Raw genomic sequence first — 13,446 nt, forward strand, 5'->3', positions numbered from 1 at the left:
CTTGCTTCCTGTGCAAGTTAGGGTTAGTTTAGACTTGCTGCCTGTGCAAGTAGGGTTTTGCTTGGCTTGCTTCCTGTGCAAGTTAAGTGTGTGTGTGGCTTGCTTCCTGTGCAAGTCATGATTAGGATAGGCTGGCTCCCTGTGCCAGTTAGCTAGAAACCTTAACTTAGGGATGATTTTGCATGATAACATCTAGGCTCGAGTCGTAGTCTCCCTAGTTGTGTCTCCCTCTGTTATCTGGTTAGGCTAGTCCTTTTTCCCTCTGTAGGGGAACTACGTCGCCCTGATCCTCATACCAGATGAGGTACGTAGGCAGGAGATGAGCAGATCTCTCCGGGCGCCTGTGTCTTTGTTTTGTCTTGTTGTGTGCTTGGAAGCTGATGTAAGTCCATCGAGTGGCAGTTGGGTTCCAGTGTGCGTGTGTTTGGTTCGGATGCTGATGTAAGTCCAGTGATTGGCAGTCAGGCTCCACGTTTGCCTCTTTGTGCGTGTGTTTGGTTCGGATGCTGATGTAAGTCCAGTGATTGGCAGTCAGGCTCCACGTTTGCCTCTTTGTGTGTGTTTTGGTGCGGATGCTGATGTAAGTCCAGTGATTGGCATTCAGGCTCCACGTTTGCCTTTATTTGTGTTGGTTTGTGTGTGTGTCAGCCGAGCTACGAATGCTCTGATTCTTCTCTCGTCCGAGAAGATACGTATGCATAAGGTGCGATACCTTAGCGAGCATGTGTCGTTTCCCAGTCCGAACTACTTCGACTCTGATGTCTATGCCTGATAGACTAAGTAGGCCCAGGATACGATGTCCTGCCGAGTCAGTTTCTTGTCTGTTTTCTTGTGTCTCTTTCAGCCAGTGTGTGTGTGTGAGCAGTGTTTTAGCAACCATTTATCCTTCCTTTTGTGCGTGGATCCCGTAGAGTACTACGGATGCGTAGGGGTGCTAATACCTTCCCTTCGCATAACCGACTCCCGAACCCATTCTCTTTGGTCGCGAGACCATGTTCTTTCCTAGGTTTACTTCGAGCGTTTCCTTTCCCTCTTTTGGGATAAATAACGCACGGTGGCGGCTCTGTTGTTCTTTGTTTCCCGCCGGTTTTTCGCGTGATGCGACAATCAAGAGCTATCTCCATAGGGTCTATCCCATGAATATGTTTAGAAACCTTAATAGTTGCCTCTTCGATCACATCAATGCGAAAGCTATCACTTTTATCCTTTGAATGCTTCATGGCTTCGAATATATCAAAAGTAACTTCTTCATTTTGGACCCTTACCTTCATCAAACCGTCGTCAACGTCTATCATCATATGCGTGCGGTTTTCATGAACGGTCGGCCAAGAATGAGCGGAGCATCATCATCCTCTTCCATATCAATCACAATGAAATCAACCGGGAAGAAAAATTTGTCAACTTTGACCAATACATCTTGGGCTAACCCATGAGGATGGGTAGTCGACTTATCGGCCAATTGCAAAGTCATCCGGATGGCCTTCATTTCAATGTTGCCAAGCCTCTTCACAATAGACAATGGTATTAGATTAATGCTTGACCCCAAATCAATTAGTCCTTTTCCGACATAGACATCACCAATTTTAATCGGCAAAGTAACTCGTCCCGGATCAACCTCTTTTTTCGGAAGCGTCCGTTGAATGATTGCACTACAACTCGCATCTAGGACAATTGTCTCCGGTTCCGTATACCTCCGCTTTTTAGTAAGTATGTCTTTCATGAATTTTGCATACTTAGGCATTTGCTCCAATGCTTCGGCAAACGGAATGTTCACTTGCAGTTGTTTGAAAATATCCATGAACCGGGCGTAATGCCGTTCATTCTCCCTTTTAGATGGAGCATGTGGATACGGAAGGTTTTGGATTGGAGTAGCGCTCACTACTTCATTTCCTTTAGCAACTCTAGAACTTCTCTCTCTTTTCTTTTCTACTTCCTCCACCATCACTTCATCACTCTTATTTTTCTCAATTTCCACACTTTCTTTATTTTCAACTTCACCATTTTTTTCATTCTTTTCAACTTCTTCCTCACTCCACTCCCCAACTTCACCATCAATACTATCCTCTATTATTTTCTCCTCATCATTTTTCTCATCCTCTTTTTTTTTACTCTCATGTCTCTTTTCACTCTCACTAATCAACTCCCTTCCACTTCTCGTCGTTATCGCTTTACAATGCTCTTTAGGATTCGTTTGCGTGTTCGCCGAAAAAGATGGTCCGGGTTGTTGTTCCGCTAGTTGCTTAGCAAGTTGACCGACTTGAGTTTTGAGATTTTTGATTGCCGCATCATTGCTCTTTTGATTAGCCATCGATATTTGCATAAATTGTGTCAATGTCTCTTCTAGCTTTGAAGTCACGGCCGGCGGTTGTTGAGGTTGGTAAGGATTTTGGGGAGGGTTTTGACGGCTAGAAGAACCACCCCCATAACCTTGGTTATGGTAATAGTTACTCCTTGGTTGGAACCCTTGATTCCCTTGAAAGTGTTGTTGTTGATTTGGAGGATGTGGTTGATACGGTTGTTGTTGTTATTGCCTTGGTTGGTAGTCTCGTTGGTTCACCATGTTATTTACTTCTTCGAACCCGGGAGGTGGACAAAACCCGGTGTCATGCTCACGTTTGCAAAGCTCACAACAAGATATTTGTTTAGCTTTTGAAGGTTCTCTCAACTCTTTTATTTGTTGAGTTAAGAGTTCAACTTGTTGTGAAATGAGTTTGTTTTGGGCAAGAATAGCATCGTTCGTCCCAAGTTCAAGCACTCCCGGTTTCTTTAAAGAGTTGCCTCTACTTTGACTTTGGAGGTCATTTAGAGCCATTCGGTTAATGATATCTGTAGCTTCTTCGGCGCTTTTAGACAACAAAGAACCACCCGAGGTAGCATCCAACAAATTCTTGCAATTTGGTTGAAGGCCATTTTTGAAAAGGTGGATTTGCGTCAATTCATCAAAACCATGCCCTTTGCATTTCCGAAGCATGGATTTAAACCTTTCCCATGCCTCATTCAATGATTCGTTGGTCCCTTGTGAAAACACGGAGATAGCCGTCTTGGATTCCATGAACCGGTTGTGGGAGAAAAATCTTTCGATGAACTTCTCTTCCAACACATTCCAATCCGTCATGACCGCAGGTGTTTAATCCAAGTACCAATCTTTGGCTTTGCCGAGCAAAGCGTGGGGAAAAATTCTTTTGAACAACGATAGCTCTTGAGCTTGATCAACTCCGGCCGCCAATGCTATCTCATAAAATTTGGTGAGAAAAGCAAAGGGATCTTCATGGTCCATTCCGGTGAATGGACTTCCATAAAGAAAGTTAAGAGTTCCCGTCTTCATCTCGGCTTGCCTTCCCGTGTGGTTGGCAAACTGAGCAGTATTCCTTGGACTGTTGACACATGGTGCGGAAATGGGCGGTGGTTGTGGTGGTTGATCCATGATAGGTGTGAAAGGTGGTGGATGTGTTGTAGAAGAACTTTCTTCTTGTTCTTGCCGTTGTCTAGCTTGTTACCTCCTTCGTCTCGTTCTGCTATTCAGTCTCCTTGCGGTTCTTTCGATCTCGGGATCAAAAAGAAGTTCGTCCTCAGGACCCTGCCCTCGCATAAAACAAAAGCTGCATACTAAACCAAACAAATTACAAGCACAAGTCAAAAATTCGAAAGCTAAAAATTAAGCAACTATTGCGATGCTCGCAATATCAATTCACAATCCCCGGCAACGGCGCCATTTGTTGATTGTAGATTTAAGTGTCGGGTTTTTGTTATCGTCTCCACAGGGATTGTGAGATATCGCCGCCGTTCGATAGTTGTTTTAATTCTTAACTAGTAGTAACAAGGGGGGTTTTGGTTTTAGTCACGGTAGCTTGCATAAAAGTGTAAGAAAATGCGGTAAAAGTTTTGGTTTTTCTATTTGAGAAATATTGTCAAAGTTAGGGTTCGACGATCACTTTGCATGTATATGTTCGATCAACAAAACTTATAAACTCCTTTAGATGATAAACTATTTCCCAAAGTCCTCCCAATGTGTTTATCTCTAACACACATTGTGGGTTTTCCCATTTTGATCCATTGTTTATCTCTAACACAATCTATCAAAATGACAACTTTTTGGTTCAACTTTATGGTGAACAAAATCATTCATTACTATCTCTAGCTAACAAACAAGATTGGATGAAAACCTAGGTAAAGAGTTGGTAAACATCTCTCGATCATAAACCAACACAAAGAGTTATCAATAAAATAAAGTTTTCACCATATATTCATCATTAAAGAGTTTACAAATGAAGATCATCCCATTTACACACAAAGCTAATGATCCTCTACATCTAACCTTGACAAAATGAAGGACTTAGCTACTCATTTTCATGGTAGCTTGGTCAACAAGTTTCGGAAGAAGGTTGATCAACATCTGAGTCGAAGAATCGAGATTGGATGGGAATCCACCTTCTTTTTGTAAAATATTGCTAAGAGAAGATCAAAGATGAAAAATGGGTTTCTAGGTTACAAAATGTCTCTAGAACAATGCTGGAAAATATCTAAGAAAATGCTAAGTAAAAGTATCAAAAGTATGGGTTCCAAAAAGTAGCCCCTGCTACTTATAGTACTGCTGTCTGAGCTGTCATGCTCGCTAGGAGAGCAGAATGGTTCGCCTAGCGAGCCCCAAAATAGGCCACCTGAGGTGCCTGCGCCCAGAAAATATCTAAGTCCAGATTTCACATGTTCGCTAGGCGAAGAAACCTTCGCTAGGCGAAGCCCACGCTTCCACCTTCGCTCCAGCGAGTTTAGGTGGTTTTGCTACTGGAATTGCTCGCTGGAAGCTCGCTAGGTGCTCGCCTAGCGAGTAAGTGCTGGCTGTGCTTTTGACCAAGTCTGGGAGCGTTCGCTACCTCCTTCGCTGGGTGCTCGCCTAGCGAGTTTGCTGACTTTGCTACACTTTGCCACAGCACTCGCCTAGCGAGCATGCTGATGAATGCATTCTTTTCTTCGTCCCTTTGCCAACTTCCTTGTGCCTTCATTTTCTATTATTTCATGCCTAATTCCTGCACAATAATGCACAAATTAAAGGTACCAAGATCGTTTATCATTGTATTGCAATTCATCTAAAGCAAAGGCGGTTTCGAACACTTTTAGCAATAAAAAGTAGTGAAAGATGCCCACATTTGATAGCTCAAATAAGCACTTTTGGGCATCTAACATGGCCATGACGGTCGAATTCCGTAACCCGATGGCTGCTGGCTTTGGCAGATTCCTGCCTCATAAACTTCATGCAGGCATCACTATACACTTTACTCGTCTGTAACACTGCATGCCAGCGCTTGCCTCTTGTTACGAACAACGTTGCCATCCGAAATAGGTCGCACTCACCAAAGCAGTTACCAGGAGGTTACGTATGCCCTTAAAGATGTCGTTCATTGATTCCACAAGATTTGTTGTCATGTGGCCCCACCTCACCCCATCGTCGTATGACCTAGTCCACTTTGCTCTGTCAATATTATCGATCCACCTCCCTGCATCAGAATTTGCCAACACTATTTCCCAGCGGTAGTATTGGAATCCAGGTTGGTTTAATGCATACCCCGCGTTTATCAAATTTTGCTTCAAGAATTTATCTTTGAACTCCCGCACAAAATTTTGAGCAATATGCCTGATGCAGTAGACATGTGTAGACAGGGGGTCATGCCAACCATTTGTTGGATTATTGTATGCACTGTCTATAGAAGCGTGCCTGTCAGAAATCACACAGATGCCAGCTTGTGGAGTCACGTGCGTTCAGAGATTCTTAAGAAAGAAACTCCAAGCAGCAGCCGTTTCTCCTTCTACCAATGCAAAGGCTATTGGGAAAATATTAGAATTTCCATCTTGTGCGACCGCCATCAGTAACGATCCTTTGTATTTCCCATACAGCCAAGTTCCATCGACTTGAATAAGCGGCTTGCAGAATGTGAAACCGATGATGCAGGGACGGAATGCCCAGAAAAGTCTATGGAATATTCCATTACCTTCTAGACGAGTTCCGTTGGGGGATTGTGCTGGCAAGGTCTCCATTATAGAAACCGTCCCCGGTGAATACAAATGTAGTTCAGCCAGGTAGCGCGGAAGTTGTTTGTATGATTTCTCCCAATTACCGTATACCAGTTCAATTGCCTTGGTTTTCTCTAACCAAGCCTTTCTGTACGACGGTGTATATTTGAAAACAGCAACATAATGGGAGATAATAGTTTTGACCTTGAGTGACGGGTCAGCTTCAACAAGAGGTATTATGGAATGGCAAATCATATCATGGCTAAGTTTACGATGATCATGTGCCATGTTTGTGTTGACGCAAGTGTGAGCTTGAGAAATGGACCCTATCACCCACGCATTATGTTTCTTCTTGTACGATGCCATCAACCTATACCCACACTCCGGGTTTTTGCATAAAATAACGTATCTTTCCGGGTTTGATTTGTTAACATCGTAGTCAACACAGTTTTTCAAGTGCCAGTTTTTTATTGCTAACAGACACTCTTCCTTGGTCCGAAATTGGTCACCCTTCTTTAACTCCTCATCAGACCTCATATATGGGTGGTAGAACATATCTGACGAGGGCTCATCCTCGCCCAAGTTAAGGGTTGTGAAGTGCGCAGGCGGTGAGCAGCGTTGCGCTATAGGTATTTGTACTTGGTCTTCGTCTTCGTCTTCGGAATCACGGTTCACCAAGTCATCAACCACGTCTTCTGCATCATCAACCACATCGTCTTCAACGGGGTGTTCAACATCTTGTTCGTCATCAACCACAGGATCAATAACCTGTGACTGAATATTCTGAGTTGGTTGAAATTGTTCCAAGACAATGTACAACACTATATAATCGTAACCAGAATACTCATGGTTACGAAACATGTATTGTGCCTCCATGTCATTTTGAATCAATGACTTATAAAACTTGACTGAGTTATTTTCGGAAAAAAAAGGTTGTTGATAAAAAATTTGGGACACAGGTTGTCTAAGTTTGGACTCAATCTTTTTTTTTCAGATAAGAGAAGTCAGCTCCTCTATTTAGACAAAAACGAGTGCAATCGGTGTTTCTAAATAGGAAGCCAGACATATCACATTCATAAGTCTCACCATTCACGTGAGCTTTGATTTTGTATTGTGATGAAGATTCCATGATATGTGAAGATATGTGTGAAATATGTGAAGATATTGTGAAGATTTTGTGAATACCCGTGTGAAAATTTGTGTGAATACTTATACTCACGCATGCCTAGATACACGGATTCAATTGTGATGCATGCGTTAGACGTGTCACATTTTTCCATGCAACACATCCACCAAGCCTTCCCCTAGACAAGACAAGTGCAACCTAACCTATACCAATGCATGCTAACCTATCCACCTAGCCTGCAAGATTCTCACGCATGCCTATCCATCAAAGTCATATCCACCTAGCCTGCAAGATTCTCACGCATGCCTAGATACACGGATTCAATTGTGATGCATGCGTTAGACGTGTCACATTTTTGCATGCAACACATCCACCAAGCCTTCCCCTAGACAAGACAAGTGCAACCTAACCTGTACCAATGCATGCTAACCTATCCACCTAGCCTGCAAGATTCTCACGCATGCCTATCCATCAAAGTCATATCCACCTGGCCTGCAAGATTCTCACGCATGCCTATCCATCAAAGTCATATCCACCTGGCCTGTAAGATTCTCACGCATGCCTATCCACATCCACCTAGCCTGCAAGATTCTCAGACAAGACAAGACTTCAATGTATTCGCCACCTAGAGTGGCGAGTTCATGTCTTATCCTGACCTACTGATGCATGCAGTAGATGTGTCAAAATTATTACATGCATGCAGCTCCACCTAGCCTGCAAGATTCTCAGACAAGACAAGACTTCAATGTATTATCCACCTAGAGTGGCGACTTCATGTCTTATCCTGACCTACTGATGCATGCAGTAGACGTGTCTTATGTGAAGACATGCATGCAGCTCCACCTAGCCTGCGAGATTCTCAGCCAACTTTGCATGCGTTACACGTATTCAATTTTTTTACATATTCATACTATTTGAATACGGTTATAAATAGCAGGTCATTCTTGAAAATTTTCATCATCCACTAACACTTTTTTTAGAGAACACCGGCGAAACTTTTCATCAACAAACCTACGTTCTACATTGCAATCATGTTCTTCTTACCATGGGCCAAGAACACAGAGGCACTAGGGCGAACATTGCCTCATTCGTAAGTTTTTCTTGAACATTTCCTCTTTCGTATGTTTATAATTTATTTTTTAAAACTCCAAACTAATGATTGTTTATATTGTTTGTTTTTAAAGGATCCCAAGAAATTTCGTCAACGTTCACACCCTATGGCTTATCCAGACCCATGGTGCGTACCTTACATAGAGCGTGCGGGGTTCGGTCATGTTATGCATGTGGTAAATGCCACAATTGATGTGAAATTTATTCTTGCTTTGTGTGAACGTTGGAGACCAGAGACACACACTTTTCACCTACCAACTGGTGAATGTACTGTCACATTAGAGGACGTGTACATGCTTTTGGGTCTTCGAATAGATGGTAAGCCTGTGACTGGAAATGTTCAACAGCCCAACGAACTATGTGTTCAAATGTTGGGCGTAGATCTAGTCGAGGGTGAGGGATCTGCGAAAGCAAGGGGCCAGGGTATTAAACTATCGAGCCTCCAATTCTACCACGACGCTATAATTTTGACTGAGGATTCGTCCGAACAAGAAAAAATAATAAAAACAAGGTTTTACATTATGTTATTATTTGGGAACTTGCTATTTCCCGAAGGCACGGGAAATAGCATAAACTTTATGTACTTGAGTTTGCTCGAGGACATAGATAGAATAAGCACGTATAGTTGGGATTCTGCTGTATTGGCTTTCCTATATAGCTCTTTGTGTAAAAATGCACAAAATGACCACTGTACATTTTCTGGATGTGCTTTTTTGCTCCAAACATGGGGGTGGTGGAGATTGCCGAGGCTAGCCCCCGAAAATCCTAACGTCTACTCCTTCCCCTACGCAACTAGGTAAATTTATGATGTTATTTCATTTTGTATATTTATTCTATAAATATTTGTAAATAATATTATTTATCTTTTTTTGTTTAGGTTCATTGCAACTGGACTAGATTACAGTCTTACCCCGAAAAGTAAAATAATATTTTATCGTCAACTCTTGGATCGTCTTCGAGCACAAGATGTATTACCACTAAATCATTCATCTTCTAACTAATTTATTAATATCAAGCATTCTCAATAAATAACATATTTATTTTTTTCTTTGCAGTTTATTCGGAGACCATATTTGGGATTGGAACATCAACCCAACCCCGAAGACGCAGCTGTTTGGACAGCAAAAACGGCTATCATGCGGTTCACCACTGTGGAGATGCACCAAAGTGACCGTGTCAAACTGCAATTCGGAATGCATCAAGAAATCCCAGGCCCCCCAATGTCTTTGGAACCTTGGCATCTTAAAAAAGTCAGCCACCAGTGGTATGCCCAAAATTGGAAGGCATTTGCAAAGGAGTTCCGTAAAATGTGGAAAGAGCGTGCCCACTATGTTCTACAATTTCCGGTGGCGCCCAACAAAATGAAGCCGACAAGGGAATATGTGGATTGGTATAGAGCAAATATAAATCCAGAAATGATTGTGTCTGACCCGTTCTATTTGGACGATCCACGAATGCAACAACCATATTTCCAACAACAACAACCACCACAATATTCCCAACAACAACAACCACCACAATATTACCAACAACAACAACCACCACCATATTACCAACAACAAACACCACCACCGTATTACCAACAACAACCACCACCACCGTATTACCAACAACAACCACCATAACACATGTCCACCCCCCAACCAAATCAACACTACATACCACAAACTCAACCCCAATATCATGAAGATTACCAACACCAACCTCAACATTTCCACCACCATCAACAGTCCCAACACCTACCACAAACTCAATCCCCCGATCAACACCAATCCCAACACTTCCATCATGACGATGTCCCGGGCTCTTCCAGTCCTCCACTTAGCCCCGACACAGGTATACAAGAGGATTACCAACAAGACTACTACACACCACAATAGATATTGTTCTTTAGCCAACCCGATTCAACCCTCAACTACCAAAGGCCACATTTCGAGGGCGCACCCAACAGGAGTCAATTTGTCCCACCGAGACAAAGCTTTGAGGGCGCAGAGGGTACCCGCCTTTCCTACAGTATTTAAGGGACTTCGACCCAACCACAACAGCAAAGGGCAAGGGGACGCGTTAGGACTAATGGTGGGAATAGGGAAGCACCACCACCACGTGAGCCATCTAGACGAGTAGTTAGACCTCCCCCGTGCGGATCGTACCAGGGACCGCATAATATGTAAAAAATCCCAAATTAATAATGCATTTTAATTAAACTTTATAATATTTGTCTTGTGTATTATTTTAATATAAATATATTGTGTTTATTAATATAAATTAATATATATAAATTAATATATATTTATATATATATCTTGTGTATTTTACAGATATATACATAATATTATTTATTTACATGTATATAAACTAATATATTTTAATAATTTATAAATAATATTATTTAGTTATAAATTAAATTAATATATATAAATTTATATATAAATATATATATATATATATATATATATATATATACCTTGTAAATAATATTATTTATATATATATGTATTAATATAAATTAATATAATTTATAATAAATATAAATTAATAAATTTAAAATAAGTTAAAAAAGATTTAAAATAACTAAAAAAATTTAAAAAAATTAAAAAAAAAGCAAAAAAATAATTTAAAATAAGGTGTAGGCGCCACTCCTAGTGGCGACTTGCCCTCCACTTAAGGGTAGGCGCCATCTAGAGTGGCGCCCATGTGTTAGTTAGGGCACAAAAGTGTCCATTTTTGTATTTTTTTGAAATTAGGGTTATTTTTGAATTATTTTTTTAAAAATTGATTATTTAAAAAAAATGATCGAGTTTTAAATTCAATCATTTATATTTTTATATTTAATAAAAACGAAAAAAATTAATATGAATTGTCTTATCTCAATCAAATGGTAAGCAATTCAATATGAATAGAATTCAACCATCTAATTATCTAATTAGAAATGCATAGTTTGATTTTATCACAATAAATAAGTTAAATGGCAAAAATGTTATTTTGTATCCATTAAAAACTTAATATGTATTCTAGTGTAAAATAAATTGAAACTTCTTTATCATATATTTAAATAAGAAAAATGAATAGTTGTATATTTTTGAACCTGAAAGAAGGAGAGTTTGCAGGCCATTCATGAACATAATCTTCAAGAGGATGGCAATGAAGTCTCAAAAAGTCTCTCCAATTTGAAACTTTCTCCGTCTTTACATTAAAACTCGTTGAAAGTCTTGTCGACTTCAATGGATCTTCAGAGTAACTCTTCATCCTCTCATTCTCCAACATATTAAAGTACTCTTTTGACACATTCATCATGTCACCTACCACCTTCTCTAGAACCCCATGATTCACAATCTAAAAAAACATTTAAATAAACAGTCAAAAAAAAAATTTAATTGCGTGAATATTTAAACTCGTCCATTATAACACAATTACACAGTTATTGATAGCGTGAATATTTGTATTCATTATAGACTGCAAATCTTGATCATATCACATTGATAAATAATGTTGTATGTGTGACTATAATCTAAACTAAAATATTCAAAATTATTATAGTACTCGTAAGAAAATAAGAAGTTGATAAGATTAAGATGTACTATACTTGAAAAAATCCATAGTTTTGACAAGCATGAGCAATTTTTTGGATGATTTCAGAACGATTTGAAGAATCTAAGCCTTAAAGATCAATGATGGGAATGGAATCATTAGTGGATGATAGGAGTTGAAGATCTGGACGGTCACCAATGGGTCTGATGAAATTTGAAGGGACATGATTTAAGGTGGAAGCAAGGTCTGTTACTAAAGGCTTCATTGTTGTGGCCATATTATTGTAAACAAAGTTTCTAGGATTTGTGACAATTGATTGATGAAGCAAGACAAGAGCTTGTGACTATTTGTAAACAAGTTTCATCGGTGATGTTTGTTGTTTATTGGATCATCATTGCTTATGTCATTATTTATCATCACATTTGTGATGTCATATTTAATGAATTTTTTATTTTATTTTAGAAAGCATTTCAATGGAGCTTCAGATTGGCACGATCTTGCTTTCAATTATGCTTGGCCTTGCTTAAGATGCTTGATGGAATAGAAATGGATCAAGGAAAGGGATGAACTCTTGGAGTTTCAATCTCAAAACAGTTGGAGATTTGAAACTCGATTTTCAAAGAAAATCTTCAAGCTTATCCTTTAATGGTGAGGGTTAGGGGTTGCTGAATCAAAGCTTGGGCATGAGGTCCTCATTTCTGAGCAAGATATGTCTTATTTATAGGCCATGAGATTGATAATTGCACACTTACATTTTTGGCAAAAGTTTGAAAATATCTCTTCCATGCTTGCATGGGCGTGTGATAGGCCCATTAAGTGATTCACTTAGGTCCAAAATTGAGTGTAAGCCATGCTGAAATCATGTTGTCAAGCCATGCATTCGTGTATGAAAAGTGGAACTTGAAATTATCCAATTGGTCTTTCAACTTTAACCCATGCGCACGTGCCTCATACTTTGTCCAAATGAGATGATTTTGGACTTTTTAGAAAGGTTAGATCAATAGTAACAACTTTCATGTTGACCACTTTTTCATTTGAAGCTTGGATCATGATGAAGTTTAAGGTGGAAGTTTGGAAAATCAAACATATCAAAAAAAATTCTAAGTACCAAGCCATATGTTCACTTCTTCCAACTTGAATAACTTTTTCTATGGACTTCAAATGAGAAAAGTTCCTTCATAAAAGTTGTATCACTTCTAAATACCTTCAATTTGGTCACACATTTGACCTCATTTGGATTTATCATGAAGGAGTTGTGCATTTTAGAAGTTGAGGAAAATCACTTGTTCAATGGTATTGGCCCAAAATGACCTATAATGTTTCCTCTTGGAACATGCATTTTCAAGTTAAATTTAAAATTCCTCAAAACATAAAAGTTGAAGTAGAAATCTTGAATTTGATCATGCAATTTGAATGGCTTTAATATCATAAAAGTTGAGCAAGTTATGGGCTTGGGAAGTTGACTTTCAAACTAGGGTTTAGACAAAATGACCTATAATCTCTCACCATAAAAAATGACTTTCCAAGAAAAAATAGATCTTGACTTAAACATGAAAGTTGTTTGGAATGTAATTTAGAGTAACTTTTCTCTTAGAATTATTTTCATATGACAAAAATTGTAGGAGATAGGGTCTAGGGAACCCCAGTTTTGACCAGTTGACTTCCTCTGGTCAACC

At 39.6% G+C, this 13,446-nt stretch overlaps 1 pseudogene; it reads right to left on the bottom strand.

Moving 5' to 3' along the window:
- Window positions 1-11,290: 11,290 nt before the first annotated feature.
- On the bottom strand, window positions 11,291-12,047 carry LOC127137990 (protein DMR6-LIKE OXYGENASE 2-like; annotated as a pseudogene).
- Between the last annotated feature and the right edge of the window lie 1,399 nt (window positions 12,048-13,446).

Source organism: Lathyrus oleraceus, chromosome 4, assembly GCF_024323335.1.
Source record: "Lathyrus oleraceus cultivar Zhongwan6 chromosome 4, CAAS_Psat_ZW6_1.0, whole genome shotgun sequence".
In the NCBI taxonomy this organism is placed as follows: domain Eukaryota; kingdom Viridiplantae; phylum Streptophyta; class Magnoliopsida; order Fabales; family Fabaceae; genus Lathyrus; species Lathyrus oleraceus.